The sequence below is a fragment of the Odocoileus virginianus genome, chromosome 15, assembly GCF_023699985.2.
Source record: "Odocoileus virginianus isolate 20LAN1187 ecotype Illinois chromosome 15, Ovbor_1.2, whole genome shotgun sequence".
Classification (NCBI taxonomy): Eukaryota; Metazoa; Chordata; class Mammalia; order Artiodactyla; family Cervidae; genus Odocoileus; species Odocoileus virginianus.
This window is the reverse complement of record NC_069688.1, coordinates 11,103,401-11,125,919: the sequence shown is the minus strand read 5'-3', so window position 1 is coordinate 11,125,919 and position 22,519 is coordinate 11,103,401. Positions and strand designations below refer to the sequence as shown.

The 22,519-nt window shown below is 41.8% G+C and overlaps 1 long non-coding RNA gene across 2 annotated transcripts; it reads right to left on the bottom strand.

The window, feature by feature from the left end:
* Positions 1–6,250: 6,250 nt before the first annotated feature.
* On the bottom strand, positions 6,251–9,803 carry LOC139038435 (uncharacterized). Of its 2 annotated transcripts, XR_011491400.1 has the most exons (3): positions 9,721–9,803; positions 6,951–7,036; positions 6,251–6,826 (listed from the first exon to the last, which is right to left on the bottom strand). It is a non-coding gene; the product is annotated as an uncharacterized lncRNA (long non-coding RNA). The 2 variants fall into 2 exon arrangements; XR_011491399.1 differs by having other exon boundaries at positions 6,951–9,791.
* Between the last annotated feature and the right edge of the window lie 12,716 nt (positions 9,804–22,519).

The window sequence follows — 22,519 nt, the reverse complement described above, 5'->3', positions numbered from 1 at the left end:
GCTGAGCCACCAGCCACCAGGCTTCCCAGTGATGACGACATCATTATTAGCAGTCGTGTGGACTGTGGAGCAGCTAAGACGGTAGCTTTTGGTGGCTGAGTTACTGATGGTGGTGGTGCTGATGATGCTGATGGGGGCAGTGATGTGGAGGCAAGAGTCAGGGTGCAGTAATGATGGTTGTAGCAATACCAGCAACCATGAGAATACAGGTGATAATATTAATACTTCTGAACCTGGATCAGAGGGAGGGTGCTGAATTCTATCATTTTGATAAGGAGGGAAAACTTGGTGACAAGCTTGATTTTCAGGCTCTGCCGCAGTTTTGGGGAGGATCCAGAACACATTCTCTGATACACTGTGAGATTGGATGGATGGACAAGCCAGGGATATTGGGGGGGGGGGGTGCGGAATTTTGTCAGCCACCAGAAAAGATGGCCCCTTGAATGTTCTTCTAGCTGATTCTCCAAATGCCTCTTGCCCTGGGACTTATGTTTTTGAAGGTACTGCGCAATGAATAGGGAAGAAGAGATAAACAGTCACACCCAAAGAGACTTCCCACTCCTCACTGTCTCCTGTGAAGAAAAGAAATTCAAGGAAGAGGGTTCCTTCCAAACCAAACATCCTGCACACCCAGGCAGCCTGCTTTGGATCCCCAGTAGCCGGCATGCTGACTCACCAACATTCATACAGCTCCCTGGAGCCAACAAATTGTAATGAGAACATTCCAGGCCATAGAATTACTGGGGCAGGAGAGGGTGGGGAAGTGCAGGTGGCCCACATAGGTCACTTTCTAGAAAGCGGGTTCTGAAAATGTCTCTCTGTGTGCTAAGATTCAGGTCTCACTCCTTGAACATGGTCTGTTCTGCCCAGAGCATACACAGGCTCAGCGAATTAAAATTCATCAGGCTTATTTGAAAGCTTATTGTACTTAAGTCCACAGAAATTCGGTACTTTTCAAGCTTATTTACCCTGCACTGTATTTAAACCACCTCCCTCCCACTTTTGTTCTGTAAATAACTATTCCCAAATCCAAACTGCCTATCGAACGGCAAACTGATGATTCAGTTAATAATTATAAACTCAAACAATTCGGCACACACCCACATGCAAAGGAACTAGATATCACTTGCCTGAAATATTTGACAATGATACAAGAAAGCAAATGGGGCTCCTTGAACGCAACAATCATGTTGGGAGCTGTTGGGGAGTAGGCAGGAATTGTTTTTTGAATGAAACTTTGCCTAAGTGGTTCCAGTTGATTCTTTCCCACACAAGCTTGAGCCCACATCTCACAGAAGCATTAGGTCGGTTCACTTCCTTGTGCTTCGCTCCAAGAATTAGTGAGTCATGTTTTAAGCACAAATTCTTAACATAGGTGCTACCAGGGAACAAAGGAAAACAAAACGCCTCATTCTTTTATTCATCCTTTGAAAGGAAACTCATGGCGGAAACATTTGTTTAACATTCCATTTATATAACAGGGGAAGGATCAGCTGAAGGAAAGAACGGTTCAGCTGGGGAAGGGGAGCGTGTGTTTTTCTTTTCACATAGCTGCACCCCTCCTAGGCTAGCCTAATCAGTTCCTAACATCCTATTACATATCCCAGGCCAGCCAGGAGATGTGAAGGAGATGTGAAGGGAGTCAATAAGATGGGGAAAGATGGCAAGAGAGCCCAGGTTATCCAGCGGGGACTAGGACGTGGTTCAGTGAAATGTTTGCAAGCACGGGCTCCGGAGTCAGGCAGCCTGGACTCAGATCTTGCTTCTTACTGACTGTGTGGCCTCAGGCAGGTTGTTGAACCTCTCTGTGCCCTGGTATTAGTATGGGCAAAACAGAGATCCTAAAATCTACTCCCATATAACATATGTAAAACTGTGTCTGATACATAAGCCAGGTTCAATAAAGCCCCTGAGGTCCAATTCTGGCTTCTCCTCTTGGCCTGGTCATTTTATTCCTCTTAGTGTCAGTTTCCTCACCTTTCCCTGGATCTCATAAATTCCACATTGATGGAAAAATTGCGGAAGTGTTCCAAAAATGGGAAAAGTCACTGGACACCAGCCACAGCGTGGTGTTCACCAAATATGATTTGCTCTGTGACCACGCAAGGGAAAGGAATAAGTATGTAGGTTATCTAAACTTCTTATAGCCCATCTATCCTGCAAGCGTTGAAAAACCTTTCTTCACCATCTTCAAGTCAGTTTATAATGTTCTTTTCTTTTGATCTTTTTCATAGTGGATGATGTATTAGACAGTGCTCTGGATGCAAGCAGCTGTTGCTGTTTAGTCACTAAGCTGTACCCTACTCTTGGTGACCCCCATGGACAGTAACCCACCAAGCTCCTCTGACCAAGGGATTTCCCAGGCAAGAATACTAGAGTGGGCTCCCATTTCCCTCTCCAGGGCATCTTCCCCACCCAGGGATCAAACCTGCATCTCCTGCATTGCAGGCAGATTCTTTATCGCTGAGCCACCAGGGAAGCCCAGGATACAGGCAGGGTTTTTATTATAGATTTTCCACTTTTCCACTCTGCTCTGGAGCATGTGAAGTGAACACCCTGTTTCCCTTCAGCAGGCTTATCATGAGTAATATCATTAATTGGTCCTTTCAAAAGAACCAGATTTTGCTCCTCTTCATCTTTTCTACTCTTCTTTTTCTATATCATGAATTTCTCCTTTTACATTTGTCAATTCCCAGGTACTCCCTCATGATTTACGTGCCTCTTTCTGGACTCTTAATTGAAATTATTCATTTATTTTCAATGAAATAATTAAAGCATGTTTGGCTCTACATTTCTTTCTAATTATAAGTTTATGTTCAATAGGTTTGATAACAAGTAATCACCTTTTCATGGATTCTTAGATAAGATATAATTTCTATTTTTACTTCTTTGCATATTGGAGAATGCTATATCTTTCCAGTGGCTAAACTTTTTAAAAAAATATGTTTGCTTGGCTTTTCCATTTGTTGGTCATATGAACTTTTATTCCTGGGTCTAAAAAATTATGGACAGAATATTGCAACCTCAAAAATCTCTATATTTGGAAATTTTTAAAGTAGTATTTTTTTTTTAACTGAAATGAAATATGTACTGGGATTTTACAATTGTTACTTGGATAAAGATAATGGTTAGTGTTATCTATTTGTAGGCTCCTTACATATATTATTAGATCAAACCTATTTGAATCATTCAAATTATCCATATCTTTCTAAAGTTTTTGTCAAAATTTTCTGCACATTCTGAAAACAGGCAGTTTTACAGTTCTAGGATGCTTTTCTGTTTGAGGCAGAAAGATTCATGACACATCTTCTTGATTTTTCATCTTATTCTTACATAATAAGGCTTTGATTGAACACTTTGGACTCTGAATTCATCTTTGCTAAACTCACCCACTCTCTAAGCCTCAATTTACTCATCTTTAAACTAGGATTAATAGAGGTGCTATTGCAACGTTGTTGTAAAAATATACAGTGAGAGAAACAAGATCAAGTACACAGCATAGCAGCCGCCATCCAGTTCACATTACATCATTTTAGCTCTTCCTTCCTGCCCTGTAAGTTATCGCTTAATCTCAAAAATAAAATCCTGGAAAAGGAATAAGCCCCCCACTATCCCCCACCTGCTGATTTCTCTTTAGGTACTCTTTCATTGGTATTCTTCTTCCCTATTAACTACCAGGCTGTGGTTTTGAAAAAGAAAAAGTGAAGTGTTAGTTGCTCAGTCATGTCTGACTTTTTGCAACCCCATGGACTGCAGCCCACCAGACTCCTTTGGTTTTGAAAGCAGAGTATAATTGCATCACTCTAGACAAAAGCATGGAAATGCGTGTTCGAAGCTGGATCAATGGGTGTTTTATGAAACAATGCAGTCCTTGTTCCAGTAGGTCAAGGATGCACTGGAGTGTCTGGGGTAGCCATGTATCCTTGAATCCCCTCTTTGCTACAAAAGAGATGAGGTAGGTATGAAATTCCAGGCATCTTACTGTTCTTTGGGGCTTACCTGGTAGCTCAGCTGGTAAAGAATCTGCCTGCAGTGCAGGAGACCTGGGTTCAATCCCTGAGTCAAGAAGATCCCCTGGAGAAGGAAATGACAAACTACCCCAGTATCCTTGCCTGGAAAATCTCATGGACAGGGGAGCCTGATGGGGTATGGTCCATGGGGTCGCAAAGAATAGGGCATGACTGAGTGACTAACACTTTCTCTTCACTTACTGCTCTTATGTAGTCTATTCTTCTTTTCTGTCTCCTCTGGTTTCTTCACATTCTACCTCCACAGTCCACCTGGCTTAGAGCACTGATGGTTTCACAAGGTTCCCTCCTTAAACTTCCCAGCAGATATGACTCTTCCAAGGGAGATGGAATCACCGTTCTGGAAAATGAAACTATGCACAATGCTTATCAATATCAGAGAAATTCTTTTGGGTGACTCACCCAACTAATGAACCTCTACATTTTAAATGATGTAGTCTAACTCATTAAATATCAACTTAGCTGTTTGTTCTCTCTCCTTCCTTCTCCCATAAGTGTTTTCTTTCCCCTTCAACTTTAAATACTTTCACAAAGTTAGGTTTTTTTTTTAAGAATGAGCAATGCTGCTCAATATAAGAAATATATTTGCCAAGCAGTTGAGTGGGCACCTGTATACATCATCACCTTGAGTTTTCACAGGAAGCCTAAGAGAAAGTACCATGTGCAGTATTCAGAAGACGAATCTGAGGCTCAGGAAATTAACTCACCAAAAGTCTCACCCCACCTGGCAGCCCTTTCTGTTAGGCTCAAAGCCACGTTCTTTCCCCCTGATTGTGCCACCCTCCCACAAACCTCCCTTGGGCTTTCAGAAAGTGCAAAGTGAATGTGGAGGGTTAGTCTTCTCTAGTTGTGTGCGTGCTCAATCATGCCCAACTCTTCGTGACTGTGAAATGGTAATATCTCCTGCCATATTAATAAACAAGAAATAACACTACCATCCATGATTTATGGTCTCCAAATGTGAATGAGGGCTCCCAAAACTGATCCAGAGAATGCTGCCACCCTCAACACTGGTTACTGAGGAGCTGGGGGGATACAAAAAGAAGCCATCTGCCAGCCACCTTAAGGTGAACAAGGAAAGAGGATTGGCCCCAGAGAGCTGAGGTGCATATGAAATGAATGAATTCAGTGAGCCCAGAGGCTTGCATCTTCCCATTCACAGAATGCTAAGTTCCTTAACTTGATACCTGGTCTTTGATGTTCAGACTGCCTGCTCCCTTTGTTGCCAACTTGTATGTAGCCTGACTTCCCCTCCTGCCTCCTGGGAGCAGTTTTATCAGAACTACTGAGATGCTGTCTCCTGGGCTCAGAGTCCTAAACATTCCCACTAAATAAAATCTCTACTTTTAGGTTGTGACAATATTTTTTTAGCTGACACAACCGTATGGACTATAGCCCTCTAGGCTCCTCTGTCCATGGGATTTTTCCAGGCAAGAATACTGAAGCAGGTTGCCATTTCTTCCTCCAGGGGATCTTCCTGAGGCAGGGGCCAAACCTGTATCTCCTGCAAGTCTCCTGCAGGGCAGGCAGATTCTTTACCACTGAGTCACCAGGGGGAATTGGTCAATTAGCCACTTTCCCAGCAATATAACCGAGAAAGCAATCCCATTAGTTATTAATCCCTTTCAGATAATTATTGGTGGTCTCAGGTGTTCATCTGGTCCAAATGGACATTTTGCACTATTTGTTTAGTGTAAGGATTGACAGTCTTCAGCATGTGCTATGTTTCAGATTCCTGTTCTTTAGCAAATTGGTAGGAAGATGTCATGATAAACAGTCTCCAAAAATGACACCACATTTACCTTCCCTTCCCTATATGCACCTGTCATTCTGTCCATCAAAATGTACTATAGGTCCCATCCTTAAGCCTGGGGAGGGGTATAGTAGATGTGCCAGTTCTAAGCTTTGCCTTTGAGAAGACTAACAGCTTCTGCTTTCATATATGAAGCTAGCAACACTGTAAGAGATTTCATTATCTTGAGACCACCATGCTTTGAGAAAACTCAAGCTATTCACATGGAGAGGCTGCATGCAGATCAGGCCCTGAAGACATGAGTGAAGACTTTTCAGATCATTCAGACCACCCAGCATGCTCCAGACATCAGCTGAATATGGCCAAATAAGCAACTCAGTTAATACTATGTGGAGCAGAAGAACCACTCAGCTGAGACCAGGCAAGCTGCAGAATCATGAGAAATAGTTACTTATGTTGTTTAACTCAGTCGGTCTTCAGGTACTTTATTACACAGCCATGGATAACAGAATGGATGTTTAAGTCATGGACAGACAAAGCAAAACTTACAATATTTCACAATAATTCACCAATAGATAGGATTTTGCGACTCTGACTGGGCATCAGAATCAGTGATAGTCTTTCTAGACTAGAGATGTTCAAACCCTAATATAGATCTTCAGACTGTAAAACTTAGACTTGTACATGTGTATGCTTTTCAATTCCCCAAATATGTACAATGAACAGTTACTGTAACCCACATGACTCATTGGCTTTATCTTTTCTAAATAATTGTGTTTAGTTTTGGCTATGCTGGGTCTTTGCTGCTGCACAGGCTTTTCTCTAGTTGCAGCCAGCAGAGGCTGCTCTCTGGTTGTGGCCATGCATCTCCTTGTGGAGCACAGGTTCTAGGGCGTTTGAGCTTCAGCAGTTGTGGCACCTGGGCTCTGGAGCACGTGCTCAGTAGTTTTGGCACACAGGCTCAGTTGTCTGCAGCATGTGGGATCTTCCCGGATCAGGGATTCATTTGCTTTAGGAAGCTCTTCTTTTAAAATTCAAATTCCTTCTGGGAGTGACAAATCAAGCAGATGGTCACAGAATTATATCCTTAATCAGATTGCTTTCCTAACTCCTGACTAGGATTAGCAAATGTAGCATATAAGAGAGCTAAATATAGAGCAGGAACACACCTGAGCTGGAAGTTGTTGATTCAAGTCCCCCAAAGATGCCATATGAACAGCCTAGGGTCAGCTTGTGCCCAATAGATAGCTGGACACTAGAAGGCAGTAAAAATAAATAAATAAATAAATAACAGTGGGAAAGTGACAACACCAATTACACCCATGCCAATAGAAAGTCATGAAAAATCACCCCAGGGGTTACCTTTGAAGTTTGATATTTAGAAGCCTGAGAAATGATTGAGGAGGTTACTACATGGGACCCAGATAAGAATATTTCTGTTCATATCTGGTTTTCCAGGAGAACAAAATATGAAGCTGTCCTGATCCCTTCATCCTAATTGTATAAATAAAATGTGTCTACAGATTAGTCCAGCAGGACTTGGGGTTCAGGATTAAAAGCAGAGAGTTGAAGGAAGAAGGCTTGTATTGTAAGGTGGTAATAGTAGGGGAAGTTCCCGTGTCTTTCTCTTGTCTTTTTCATTTCTATTTCCCCAAACTGGCGTTAGCAGTTTCCCTACGAAGGCTTGCAGTTCGGTTGCTTTTCCTAAGGAGCATGAGTCAACGTCTCAGTCTGAGAGCTTCTCACTTTTACTCTTCTCTTGCCACTGATTCTCTAGTGAGACACACCTGGGGGTTTCATGCCCACTAAAGAAAGGAAGTGAAAGGCACTGCGTTTCCTACAAAACTTAACTTCTCTATGTGAAGAGAAAAACCTTTAATTCCTGAAATATCTTTACTTCCAGTGTTGCTGAGTCAGTAAGAAGAGAATTAGTATGTGTTAAGCACCGACTGCATACTAATTGCAGTACCTATATCATCATATTGAATTCTCACTTTCTTTGAGTCTTCCTTCTTGAGACAGATTTGATTATTCCATTTTACACATGGAAACACTGCTTAAAAATCACATGGTTAGGAGGTGATAGAGGCAGGATTAGAAACCAGGTTTGGTGGTCCTGAATCCCATTTTTCTAGCCAACAAAGAATTGTTTTTAATCCATCATTTCAGGGTAGGGGTAAACATTTTTTTGGGATCACAGATACGGCCTGATGACTTGCTGCTCCAAATGTGGTTCATGGTCCAGCAATATCCACTTCACCTGGGGAATATATACAATTCCAGTGTGGTCCAGGGGCTGACCTCACTGACATCACCTGGGAGCTCGTTAAAAATGCAGCATCTCAGCATATCCTGCCCCATAGCTATTGAATTAGTGTCTGCATTTTAACAAAATCCCCAAGTAACTTTAGTATACACATTAATGTTTGAGAAGCACTGACCTGAATTAAAGTCTCCTAATTATTTAACCCAGTACTTCACTGATTATCAACCTCTTTCCAGACCCAGTGCTACTCAAATACTTGAATTCCTAGAGTCATAGACTCTCACAACAGGATGACCTTGAAACTCAAAGAAACAAAAGAGCTGGTCTTAGGCAGCCCACTAAATAGGGGCAGAGTCAAACCTAAAGTACATCATTAGTAGCTGTCCAGTTCTTGTCAGTCAACCCTCATGTATTAGGCTCTTGGTCTCAGCCACCCTCGCTCAGCGCCAAGGATTCAGAGATGATTGGAACCATCTGTATCCTCAAAGAAGGCACGGTCCACTGGGGAAAGCACATACATGCCCAGACAGTTATAATACAATGCAGCAGTGCAGTGACATAGAGAAGTACAGGGTATTATGAAGTCTTGGATGAGAGACACTGAGACCTTCCTGGAAGAGGTGCTGCCTTCCTGAGTCCCGGCATCGCACTACTACACAATGAATGGACTTAGCAGGGACCTCCTCTCACTTTTCTTCATTCAACCCCCATTACCATTTCCCCTTGAAACAGATCCCTTCAGCCACTCACATTCCTACATTTTCCTTTCTGCACATCCCCATCCACACATTCTCCTTTCTCTCAGCATCCACAGCTCTTTTCTTTACCAAGCAGTTTCTAAACCTGACTGCATAATTTTTTCAAAAAAACAAAGGAGCTTGGAAAAAATGGACCCTAGCAGTTCCTACTCCAGTCTGTGGAAATGATTCCAGGACATCAGCATTTTTCTTTTCATGGCATCTGACAAAATTCCAACACACAGTAAGGGTCAAGATGAGAGCCTATTTTACACTACTCAATCCCTGTAGCCTGTAGCATAGAGATGTAAAGTTTACAGAATGCCTCCACACCTATCATCTCACTGGATCCCCACATCCCTATAAAATAACAAGTGAAATGGCTGTCCCATTTCACAGATAGGAAAACTGAGTCCCAGAGAAGCTAGGTACCATGCCCAGGTCACACCGACCTTGCACCCACACCTGACTAGCCCTGGGATTGTTCTGATGATAGACATACACATGGAGTTAGGATGAAGGGAAGGGTCAGGCCTTTCTTTCTGAATGGCTCCCATCCCCAACCCAGTGCTAACACATGTAAGATGCTCAGCACAAGAGGAACAGTTAATTCCAACCACTCCTCAGAAGTAGAAATTATTTCAAGAGCTCAGGAAGGTTTACACCTGAGAAAGAGGAACTAGAAGTCAGTATAAATCAGAAGCCATATAACCAGACACACATGAGCGACCTCTGTGAGAAAAGGGAAGGATGCAAATAACCTGGGGGGTTGGAACTTTCCTCAAAATCAATCAGGAGTCACGTTCTGATCAAAAGGGCAGATAAGGGGGTCCCAGGAACCAAAATACTCTCTGTTCTCAGATTTCGTTTCTTTCCGCCCCGCTGCCACCTGCTATTTCGGCTCACCAATCCCCTGGTGAATGGGTCCCTTCTTACCTGTCCTCCCTTCAAAAGCAAACACGGAAACATTTGTTAAGCTCCCTTCTCTCTCTTTCTGAAAACAGCCCAGGAAGTAGGGCTGACTAAAAGAGGCCTCAGCAAACATGAACTTGGGCAGGAAGGGTTTGGGAGTGGGGGCTGGGCAAGAAAAATTCTTTTCTTTTTTTTAAATTCAAATCTCTTTGCTAGTTAGGTTTCCTCCCTGCTCCTTGCTTTGAAACAGAGCCTGTTCTATATCTATTTCATTCCTCCGATGAAGAATTTTCATTTCTCAGAAAAGAGCAAGACCGGGAGTGAGAAGGGGCGAGGCTGACCGCCCCCTGTATGGGGCTTACAGGACTGACTATACAGTCAGCATTAGCGTATCAGCATTTCTGGGGCAGTCAGAAGGGTATTCCTAAGGGGAGCATGTTTTATACCAGCAGAAAATAAATGCTGCTTCAAAAATATGCCTCTCAGGCTGTGACTTTCCTGGGTCAGAGCAGCTTTATTGTTATATTTATTTATTTATAGATTCAGAGTAACTCTGCTCCAGCACACAGAGGCCACTATGATAACACGTGGATTTCAGAAGGCTCTGGGTCCTTATTTTCATAAATAAATAAACTCTCATAGGCCTTTGGAATCTGATTATATTTGGAACAAAACTCCTAAGTATAGGGCCATTATCTGAAACCACATGACCAACTCCAGTCTTTTAACCTAATTTTGTCTATTAGAGAATGGCGCACTTCCAAGACTGTGATTAGGGCTGGAAGCTGGTTTGCAATAAATACCCGGGGTTCTTTTCAGTTCTTTGAGGGGAGAAGTGGGGACAAATGACTTTCTCTTGATCAAACAAACCAATACTTAAGCTTCCACCTGGCTAAACTCCCTCCTCTTTGGGGTTGCTGGTTTGTCTCCAACAGGACAAAGTCCTATTCTAAGAGGAAAGCCTAGTGCACACATTCATCTTCTGTGCTGCTAACTGGTAGAGAGGTTGGTTTCTGTCATAGTAAACTGACCCAACTTCAACCTGATAAATTAAAGTTAAAGAGTGAAGTGAACTCTATTTATTGACCACATGCTGATTTTCTAGTATGATCACGTTAGATGGATAACTTGGGCAGTAGAATAAATGTCTTTCTTGCTCTCATAAAGCTGTTAGACTAATGGGTAGGAAGATATTAATACTCACACTGGAAGTAAGCTAAATTGCATTGAGATAAGTGCCTTGGAAAAGGACTTTGATGAGGACATAGATTGGAGATATGGGACACAGGTTGGAGGTGACAGTATGGGCTAGAGGTTCAAGAAACACTTTTATGTAGGAGAGTTCCCTTCTCTCCATACCTTCTCCAGCGTTTACTGTTTGTGGATTTTTCGATGATAGCCATTTTGACTGGTATGAGGGATATCTCATTGTTGCTTTGATTTGCACTTCTCTAATAATTAGTGATGTTGAGCATCTTTTCATGTGCCTCTTGGCCATCTGTATGTCTTCTTTGCAGAAATGTCTATCTAGGATTTCTGCCCATTTTTTGATTGAAAGGACCTACTGTACAGCACAGGGAATTCTGCTCGATGTTATGCTGCAGCCTGGGTGGGACGGGAATTTGGGGAAGAATGGATACATGTATATGTATGGCTGGGTCGTTCTGTTGTGCACCTGAAACTATCACATCTAGTAAATCAGCTATAATCCAATACAAAATTTAAAAAATTTCTTTTCTAAAGAAACAATTTTCTGAGGTCATGAGATTGCAAATGAAGCTTAATGGGTTAGAGTGGCTACTGAAGAGAAGTCAGAGGGGCAGGTGTTCCAGGCAGGGGGATTGGCCAATGTGAATGCCCTGTAAGAAGGCCAGCCCTACCTGGAGAAAGCAGTGGTAAATGCAAAGAGAAATGTACAGGGCCTGTGATGGGGACACAGAGAGGGCTCCCGGAGCCCAGGGTTTCCTAGAGCGGCCACACCAGAGCCAGGCAGAGCAGCAGGATGAAATGTGTTCCTAAGAGAGAATCAACCATGCCAGAGGGTGACGGGGACCTGGGGGGCGAGATGAAATGTCAGCTGATTCTTATCACGGGAGTAGGAGGCTGGGGTGATGACTGAGATAGAAGACTGCTATGCGGAGATGTGGAGGGAGTGGGGAGCACTGGAAGGTCAGTGGGTAGAGAGATCATGGCAAATTGGCTTTTCCTGGTAGCTTTGAGAGGATGGGACGAAACTGGGAATAGGGACTCCTGTTAATGGAAAAATCACATCTCAGATTTCTCTAGGGTTAAAAACATAGTTTAAGAAGCGCTTTTTTCCATGATGTTTTTTGAGGACACATTTTATCTGCGTTGTTGTTACTCACTTGGTTCTTCTTAACTCTTCATTTCAGCAGGATCTGTTCACTCTGCTAGCAGCAGCAGGACTTGATAGTGGACAGGCTGTTTATTCTTTGTGGCCAGTGGCTGAACTGCAAGGCAATTGTGAGAAAGATGGGTTTGTGGATTGATGGACGCATTGGAAGCCTTTCCTGGAAAGAACTGCCAATGGCGAGGTTGGGGAAAGGACATTAAAGAAGTTGGTGTGTCTTTTTTCTCCCCTTGTGCCCAGGCAGCTGAAAACTTCAAGAAAATCCAGGAGTCCTGCTGCCCTGGCCCTTCCACCTGCCCCAGTCATGAAAGCAGCAATATGTCATCTTTCCCCTAAATATTTCTCCCATCTCAGTGTATCTTCTGTTGACAAGGTTATCAGGAATTTCCCAAGATGACCTGAAGGATCTTTCTAAGGATGAGACGTAATCACACCTCTGATCTAGCCATTACTACTTCCCCATTTACGTTTTCTGTTTAAAAAAAATACATTTTAAAGCTTACTTCTCCTTTGACTTTGTCTTAAAACAGTTTTCTTTGCCTATGCTATGTCCCAAACTTCTATGCTCCCAAACATGGCAAGTATTCTCATCTCTGAACACAGTTCCTTATCCTAGAGGAAAACTCCATCCCTACTCCACTGCTTTCCCATATCTGTGTCACTGTTTGCCTAGAGAAATCCTACTCTACCTTAGATCAAATGCCATCTTTCTCGATTTCTTCCAGATACCCTTAGGTGTTCCTTCTCCTCTTTGGGGATACCCACATAAGGGCAGTGTCATGTTGCAAGAGAATCAGAGAAAGATCCAGGTGATGTGGGACATGAACTTTTATGCAATTATAAGGGGTTCTTATTTAAGGAAAAGAACAGAATTACAAAGTTAAACACAACTTATTTGGGTTAAAATATCTTCCAATTGCCAATTTTACAAGAACATATGGATCATGTGAACTTACTACTAAGGCTGTGGAAAGAGTCCATGTGTGTGAGGAATCCTGGATCTTAACCTCTGGGAGCTGCTGTGTCAGTCTGGCCATGGTTGTAGCTGTGGGTTATCAGGCCTGGTCCTCCAGAGACTGAGCTGCACAAGACCAGTGACCATGTCTTCTTTCTCTACATTACTTAAGAGGCCAGCTTTATTCCAAGTCGCATTTCACAACCTCATATGCCCTTTCTCTGGATTCTCTAAAAATTATACTTGGTTTGGACTAAAGTTCATTTTTTATGTTTGGGAAACCTGCATAGGAAGGACATGATGGTTTTTCAGGGATGAACAGCTGACTGTGGGGGAGAATTGAGAATGCTCATGGGAAAGAAATGTGGGAGGGACACCCCTGCTCCCAAGCAGGCAGCACCCTAGGCCTGTCCTCTCACCCTAAAGGCTCAAAAATATGAACCATTTACTATTAGCTTGTGAACCAACAGCAGTTCGTGGAGAGTATTGCTCTCTGGGTTATGATAACCTTTTTTCCATTTACAGGGGTTGGCAGACTTTTTCCATAAAAACCACAAGAATAAACTTTTTCTGCTTTGCAGGCCATATGGTCTCCACTGCGACTCTTACTGTGTGTGAAAACCACTGTAGACAATATGTGAACAAATGAGCATGCATGTGTTCCAATAAAACTTTATTTACAAAAGCAGGTGGCAGGGGACTGGCTTTGGCCTACGGGCTGTCATTGGCCAACCTCTGCTCTAGACCACAGACTGGAGTGGGAGCTCAGAGCTGAGCAGGACTACTTTCAGCTGGAAGAGATCATGAAGGCTGACAAGATGACATCTCGTTTCCTGTTAACCCTTTAAAGTGACAGATGAGCCTATACAAGATTAGGGGCAGATTCGGAGAAGACAATGCTTTTTTGTACATGTTACCAGCCCTCAGGTCCCACTGGGACAAGCCTTGCACACGCTTTGTGGATTCAGAGTTCCAAGAATTGCTCTTTCCTTCTCCTATCAAAATTAGCTTACCTCTCAGTTTGCCTTTTTGGGATAAAATTTCCATATTTTTCAGTCCTTGAATTGTGCACAGAAAAGAAGTTTTTTTATCTTTTATATTTTTAAAATGTGGACCATTTTTAAAGTCTCTGATTGAATTTTTGGTGCAATGTTGCTTCTGTTTTATGTTCTGGCTCCTTGGCTGAGAGATATGTGGGATCTTAGCTCCCCAACCAGGGATCGAACCTACATCTCCTGTATTGGAAGGTGAAGTCTTAACCATCAGACCGCCAGGGAGTCCCAAGGGAGTTGTTATTAGGCGAAATAACACAGTAATAATAATTCTTGCAATAACTCTGTGCAGATATTTTTATGTCTGTTTTTAAGATGGGGAAGCTGAGGTCAAGAGATTTAAGTGGCTGATGCAGCAGCATAACAGAAGAGAGGAAAGCAGACCTAGAACCCGTGCCTTCTGACTGTTGGTTTGATTGCCGGTCTTTAGATCAACAACGTGGAGTTCATCTGTCTATGTTCTTGTTTCATTCAGGCCAGCTCCTTGCTTGAAATTGCTTTCTCCACTGTATTTCTTGAGGTGTCTCTTTCTGTGTCACTCCCACAGCCACTGCACTGAGCCAAGCTCCATCAACAACATTTACTGGGTCAGAGAATATCTATCCCCTGCCTGCAAGAAGTTTACGATTGATTAGTCAGGGCTTTAAGTTGGCCTTCCCACATCTATCTTCTCTCCTTCAAATCTATCAACAAGACAACATTAATAAACCACCTCCTAAGTGTAACATAAGACACATTCTCTGATTATTTACTTTGTTCCAAGCCATATTCTGGATCCTAAGAATGAAAAATTACAAAATTTACAGATCTCGTAGTTCACAAAGCATTTTCCTTAAGCCACAAAGGTTTTAGGACAAATAACAAATCTCTGTTGAATTGGCCATAAGGAATCTGAACAAAAGAAATCTTCAGGAACCAAGATGGAAGGAAGAAATGCTTTTTCTTAAAGAAAGTAGTGACTGATCACTCACTAAAGAAGTTGTGTGTAAACTCAACTTCTAACTAACTATGAGTGCTAACTCATAGACCTGCCCCATCTGCCAAACAACAGGAGAGACAGTGGAGAAAAGTCTCACTTCCAATCCCGAGACAAGAATAAATACAATATTCGGCAGAGAGACCCAAGGCCTGAGAGGACAGGGCCTGGCCTGTCACCTGAGCCCAGGAGTTTAACACCCTTGATCACCCGATATTCAGAGGCCACTCATCAAAGATGATTAGTTATGATAATAAAGCTGGTTTCTTAAATAATTAGTTAATTAATAATTAATTAATCCCAAGAAGGTGGGTTGACTTCTGGGAGAATTTCTAGAGCAATCACTTCATGATTGATTGGAAATATCTTCAAATACACATGTCCTGAGAGGTGAGTGAGAAATGTGGGCTGCTGCATTTTCCCAACAAGTGGATGTGTCCTTGTAGAAACATTTAAGGGAGAGCAGCTTTGAGGAGATAAATAGCCAGGGTGGATCTAGGAAGCACCATCCAAGCATAAATGGATTCCATGGTTCTAGGACTGCTCAGATGGTCAAGAATTTTCCGGCAATGCAGGAGACCCAGGTTTGATCCCTGGGTCAGTAAGAGCCCCTGGAGAAGGGAATGGCTACCCACTCCAGTATTCTTGCCTGGAGAATTCCATGGGCATAGTAGCCTGGTGGGCTATAGGCCTATGGGGTTGCAAAGAGTCAGACACGACCGCACGACTAACACTTTCACTTTCAGAGAGTAGACAGAGGCACTACAGATGGGGAGAGGAAATGCAATAATGATTTTAGGTCATCAGGATTGATTGGGGGAAGAAAGTTAAAAAAAAAATAGCAATGTTATCAAGTTTGAACTTTATCTTTTGAAAAACAGTGTTTCTGTGGGCAGAGTTCATATTCTGGAGTCATGCATCATAATGACACCCTTGGTCTGACCCCAGGGAAAATAGCTGTGCCTCATTGAGGTCTCATCAGAGGTTCTTTTTACATTCAGAGAACAAACAAGAAGAGAAGGAAGTACCCTTTTTCCTATTATGCTATCAGGCCAGAAACCCACTTCAGAGGCTGCAGCCTATGACAAATACCCTCATGCAAATTCTGTGCTTGCTTTCGTGCTCCATTTCTTTACCAGCTATACAGCTAAGCAAAATGGAACAAGAAAGAGTGTCTTGGGAGAAATAAAATTGCTGGATTAGATACAGGCCACCTTTATACAGAGAAAATAAGTTAAACTATGGTACTGCTGAAGAGAGTTTATTTGGAGTTCTGCAGAGTTTTATATGAGATTGAGATTGCTGATTAAGTTGATGCTTGAGTATTATCATCTTGGTAATAAATAGTCCTCGAATTAAAGGGAATAATAGAGTGCAGGGCAGAAGTCAGGAAACCAAGGCCATAGGCCATCAGCCTGTTTTTGTTTTGTTTTGTTTTATAGCCCTTGAGCTAAGTTTCTATATTTTTGGCCTTGATTTGCCTGTTGGCACACAAAGTCTAAGATATTTACTATCTGGTTCTTTAAAAGTTTGCTGTGTGTGTGCTCAGTCACATCCAACCCTTTCTGACCCTTTGGACTATAGCCCACCAGGATCCTCTGTCCATGGGATTTTCCAGGCAAGAATACTGGAGTGGGTTGCCTTGCCCTTCTCCAGGGGATCTTCCCAACCCAGGGATTGAACCTGGGTCTTCTGCATTTCAGGTGAACTCTTTACCCACTGAATCATCAGGGAAGCCCAAAATTTTGTTGACCCCTGTTTTATTAAATATATATATTTATATACTGCTGTTTATATTGGATAAGAATGTGTAAGTCCTTAGGTCAAAAAGATCTGTATTTGAATTCTGCCTAGACATATCTTTCATTCATTTGACAAATACTTACCAAGGATTTGATATTTCTTTCTCACTTACCTTCTCAGATGCCACTGTCTCCTGGTTTTCCTTTTTCCTCCATTGCCCCTTCTTTTCAATATTCTTTACCCATTTCTCCTAATCCTGACGTTTTAACACCAGATCCAGAGCTCACATCTAGGGTCGCTTCTCTTTCTCATCTGTGCTCACCATGAGATTAGGTTTCAATCACTCAGTTGTGCTCAAATCTTTACGACCCCATGGACTGTAGCCCAGCAAGCTCCTCTGTCCATGGGATTCTCTAAGCAGGCATACTGGAGTCGGTTGCCATTTCCTTCCCCAGGGGATCTTCCTGACCCAGGGATTGAACCCACATCTCCTGTAGTTCCTGCACTGGCAGGAAGATTCTTTACCATTGAGTCACCCATTGCATTGACCTACCTGCTAACGACGTCCAAATTTATATTTCCAGTTAAGACCTCTCCTTCAAACTCCACAATCATAAACACGTGTCTTCTTTAGTATTGCCACTTGCTGTTTAACAGATAGTTCAAACTTGCCGTATATAAAACTGACTTCCCAATCTTCAACCCCAAACCTTTTCTTTCTAGAGTCTTTCTCATCTCAGTTAAGTGATAATTCCATTCTCCCAGTTATGTCTGGTTAAGCAAGTCACTCACACTTTCTGAATTACAGTTTCTTCATTTGTAAAATGGCACTGCACCCTACTCAAAGGCAGTGCAGAGTTCAAATGAGATAATACAGGTAAATGCTGCTCACAGTATTTGCCACATTTAGCTTTCAGTAAGAGTAAGTGACTGAAGCATAACCTTTCAATTCTGCTCTCCTAAAGTCTCTCAGAGCCATTTTTTTTCTCTTTGTTTGTCTCAGATCCTTATTATCTTATCCCAGGACCATTACAAAATTCTTTCCAATGGTGGCCTTGATTTGGTAGTAAAGTAATGATCATAGATAATATTATTCTCACAGTTTAAAAATGAGGAAAACAAAAATCAGTTAAATGTGACCTAGTGCCCAAACTGGGATTCAAACCCAGTTGAAAAACCAGTGTCTCATATTCTCCAACAGTCTCCATGTTCATCCTCTGGAATCCAGCCTTCGGCTCTCTTATCCCGAGGTGAAGAGCAGAAGCTAAGAGACTGAATATGATAACCAAGAAGGGTAAAAGGAGCATGAAAAACAAGCAGGGGTTCCCAAACTGAGCTGATAGATCCTTTAGTCCTCTGGATTTTTTCTGTAGATTCCCAAACCTTGCCCTGGAGTAACAATATCAAAATTTCTGTGAGTGGGGCTCAGGCATACACACACACACACACACACACACACACACATGTCCAAAGGCAGTATCAAGCAGTCAGATTTGGAACCTAGCTCTAGACTCTAAAAGTCATATTTCACAATAATTACAGACAACAAATAGGATCCTATTACTCAAAACTCCTAAACAGAAGCCAAAAATCAGACACTCTAATATACAAATGAGCAAAGGGCATAAAAGGAGAATTCACAAAAGAGGAAGCAAAATTGCTAATAGAAATAGTTTTAAGTTGTCATGTCTACTCAAATTCAAATTAATGCAAACTTTTAAAAATTAATACCAAGACATTTTCAACCTATCAATTTGCCAGTTTTTTAAAATGCAAATACACGATGCCTGTAAAGTTGTGATAAGATGAACACTTTCCTAAACTAATGGAAAAGTAAATATTGGTATTACCACTTTGGAAAACAATTCAGTCACATGTATCACAGCCTTGGAAATGTCAGTAATCTTTAGTTCAGAAATTTACCCTATTATGAATGTATATACAATGAAATAAATCAAAAGGAATAAAAAAAGGATCACAAAGATTCTGCATGTTAAAGATATTTTTAACAATCTCATTAATGAAGGAAGATAAATGAAAATAAGCCAAATGTTTAACAATAGGAAGAATTATTCAGCATTGTTATGTTATTAAGCAGTTATAAAATCTTTCAGACTATACTATGATATTTCATTTTACATGACTCTGTAAATATGTGTGTCAGGGGAAAAACGTCTTAATATCCTTATACCCAATTGTTAACAACAGAATCTCTGAGTAGGACATAATATTCTTTTCATTTCATTATTTTCAGGCACAAATTTTGCTAATTCTAGAATTCAGACCATCCTGCTCCTTTTGCTGAAAAGGCCCTATCTAGCTTTCCACACTGGGGAAAATATTTCTATTTTAAGAACTAATGTAGATGTCATCTTCCCTAGGAAATGTCCTTTGTCTCTTACCTGTATTGTGCCTCACTTACCTCTCTATTCCCTGGCATAGATTACCTTTACCTTAGCACCTGTGTGCTATTCAAAAATTATCTGCTAGTATATTCATCACTCCAAATAGACTATGAAGTGTTTAAAGATAAGATTTGGGAGTCCCAAAGTCCTACTCTATAGCACCAGGAACTCTGCTGAATGTTATATGGCAGCCTGGATGGGAGGGGGATTTATTTAAGGGAGAAAAGATACATGTATATGTAATGCTAAGTCCTTTTGCTGTCCACCTGAAACTATCACAATATTGTTAATTGGCTATACCCCAATATAAAATTAAAAGTTAAATAAAAAAGATTTGGTAGTCCCAGATGCCCAAAAGTGCTTACTGGATTCAACGCCATGGATGACAGTTTGAAAGCCCAAGGTAAAACTTACCCATTTAGTACCTGTGACTTCTCCTAGAAGAAGCTGTGAAAGGCTTTTGTCTTCTACTTAAGGTATGGAAACTAGGCGTCTGTGACATTGCCACAAGTACTACAAACACAATGCTGATAGATTTGCTGATTCACAACATGTTTTGAACCAGAGTATTTAGGTCACAGGACAACCAACTAACCCCAAGTCAAAAGAAACCAAGATACTTCCAAGAAAAACCAGGATATTACAACTTTCTTAATAATAGAGTTTACAAATAAATGGAATAAAAACTGATAGAACTGAAAGAAGAAATACAGAAATCCACAATTGGAGTCCTCCATACCTCTCTCTCATTGATTGCTAGGACAAGTGTTCAGGAGATCAATCAAGATATAGAAGAGCTGAACAATGCTGTCTGCCAGCTCTATGCAATTGGCATGTATAGAAAATTCCACTCAACAACAGCAGAATACACATTTTTTTCAAGTGTGCATGGAAAATTCATCAATGTAGAACACATTTTAGGCCATCATATGAATGCTCTTTGCTTTGGAAATGCGGGTCTTACCTAGATGTAAAATTTGCCTTACAAAGCAAAGCACTCTCTAATATACAGATATATTGGAATCAGAATAAGCAACCTTTCTGAGTATTAAATTCCACACCACTGGAAGTATTGAAGGATAGCTTGATGACCATACCTAGATGTTATAAATAGGAGAGAGGTTTTCCAACTTTTAAAGCTAAAGAACCATTATTCAAATTAAACGATGGAGCTAAGCATAAAGTATATAGCAGACCAAAGGAGAGCCAGGATGGAAAAGCACATAAGTGATGGACCCTCAGATGACACAGGAGGCCTGAGGTGCCCTGCGGAGATCCTGAGACTTCCCAGGTGGCGCTAGTGGTAAAGAACCTGCCTGCCAATGCAGGAGACATAAGAAATGTAGGTTTGACCCCTGGGTCATGAAGATCCCCTGGAGGAGGAAATGGCAACCCACTCCAGTACTCTTTCCTGGAAAATCCCATGACAGAGGAGCCTGACCGGCTATAATCCATGGAGTTGCAAAAGAGCCGGACACAGCTTAGTGACTAAACAACAATTTGTCTCGGGGTCTCCTGAACTGTAGATGATAAATTTGCATTGTCTTATGCCAATTCTGAGAAAAATTTGTTACAGCAGCATTAGAAAACTAATACTACCTCCAAAAGAATGATTGCCTTAGGGAAGAAAGACTTTGATGTTTGGGTTTTCTTGCTGTACTGGCGATTTGTCTATACTGTTCATATTGGATAAAATAGGGACTTAGTAAGTTGACGATGATTAGCAAATTAATAGGTGACTCACTGAACAATTATTGGAAGTATTGAATCAAGGAGAGAATGAAACAATAGACAGAGCTACAGATTTGGGGTCAGAAGCCAGAATTATAGTTTTCTCTCTTCCAACTGCATGGGGATGAACCACTTTACCTCTCTAAACCTCATCTTCTTTACCTACAAAAAGAAACCAGGAATATTCTTCGGTCCCCAAGGTACCTCCCAGTCATAAGGCTGTGTGACCATATGCCAAGAAATTTTTGGAAGACGTGCCTGAACTGGGTCTGGGGTTGGACAGATGACCTTAGAGGTCTCCTCCAGCTCAAAGATGCTGTGACACAAACACAGCGGGACATCTCTTGTGTAGAAAATAATTCTAGGAAGGCTGATTTTTCAGAGCCTCCTAGGGGGAGGGGAAGTCCTCTGAGAGCAAATAAAGGCACAAGTAGCTTTGGGTCAAGCCCTACTTCTGATTCAGGCCAAAGGCAATGAGAATGCCACAAAGAACATCAAAGGGTAGGATCTGGCCCTGGAACAAGAAGATGGATGGAGGGGAAGTCATGATCTGCAGTAAAACAAATAAATAACCTTTAAAATCACATCTGCAGACGGTCTCACGTTCTTAACTGCTTTCCAATAAGCTTCCCTGGTAGCCTGCCACAAAGCCTGTCCAAGAGTATTTACAACAGATGGAGGCGAGGAATTGCAACCCAGGCCGGACGCGCCCCCTAACCATGTGGGTGACCTTGGGCATGTTATGGCAACTCCCTGGCCTGTACGTTTCTCATTTCAAAGAGAGGGGGACTGAATTTGATGACTTCTGACCTTTTCTAGCCTCAAAATCTTACCCCTTCAGCCCAAGCACTGATCATGGATCAGCAAAAGCACAAAGGTTAAGTTTTATATTAAATAAGCAGACATTTTACAGGATTCTACAAAGGAACCCACATTTAAATTTAAATCCTAGCCTTGGGAGAGGGAAAAGAAGGGAAGGTAAGAAGGGGAAATAGGGCGAATTTCAGGAGTGTTTTTGTTTTTGTTTTTGTTTTACCCCCTTTGAAACCATGTCCTCAGCATTTCCCCTTGGGGGAAACAACAGCTCAGAATCACCCATGACCGGTGTTCTGTGACGTGACCCCACTCCAGCTAGAGTTGTGCAGGTCAGGCTTAGAGCTGGGCTATCTTCCTGTGCTCAGGCACAACTGTGGGCTCAGGCCTCCCAGGCATGAAACCCAAAGCCAAAGATAAAGCTTAGGACACTTAATCCTCTTTTGTCCTCAGCTTTCCAGTTGTAGGAATCCAGAAAGAGGGAGCCTTGAACTATCCCCCAGAGTTCCCATTTTAGGACAGGTCTTGAAATAGTTCATGATGTAACTGTTTCCACTGCATTTATTTCAGACCCTTTCCTATCTAAGCCAAAGTTGTGAGAACAAGAACTTTACAGTGTTTTTTTTTTTTTCTTTTGAGAAAGACCCAAATGAAAATCAAAAGTGGGGAGGATTTATGTTTACCAGATGTCAAAAGACATTCTGAGTTTGAACTTCAACAAGTTTATAGTTTTACCAATGCCTACCCTCTACCTGTTCCCACCCCCAGCCACCGTAT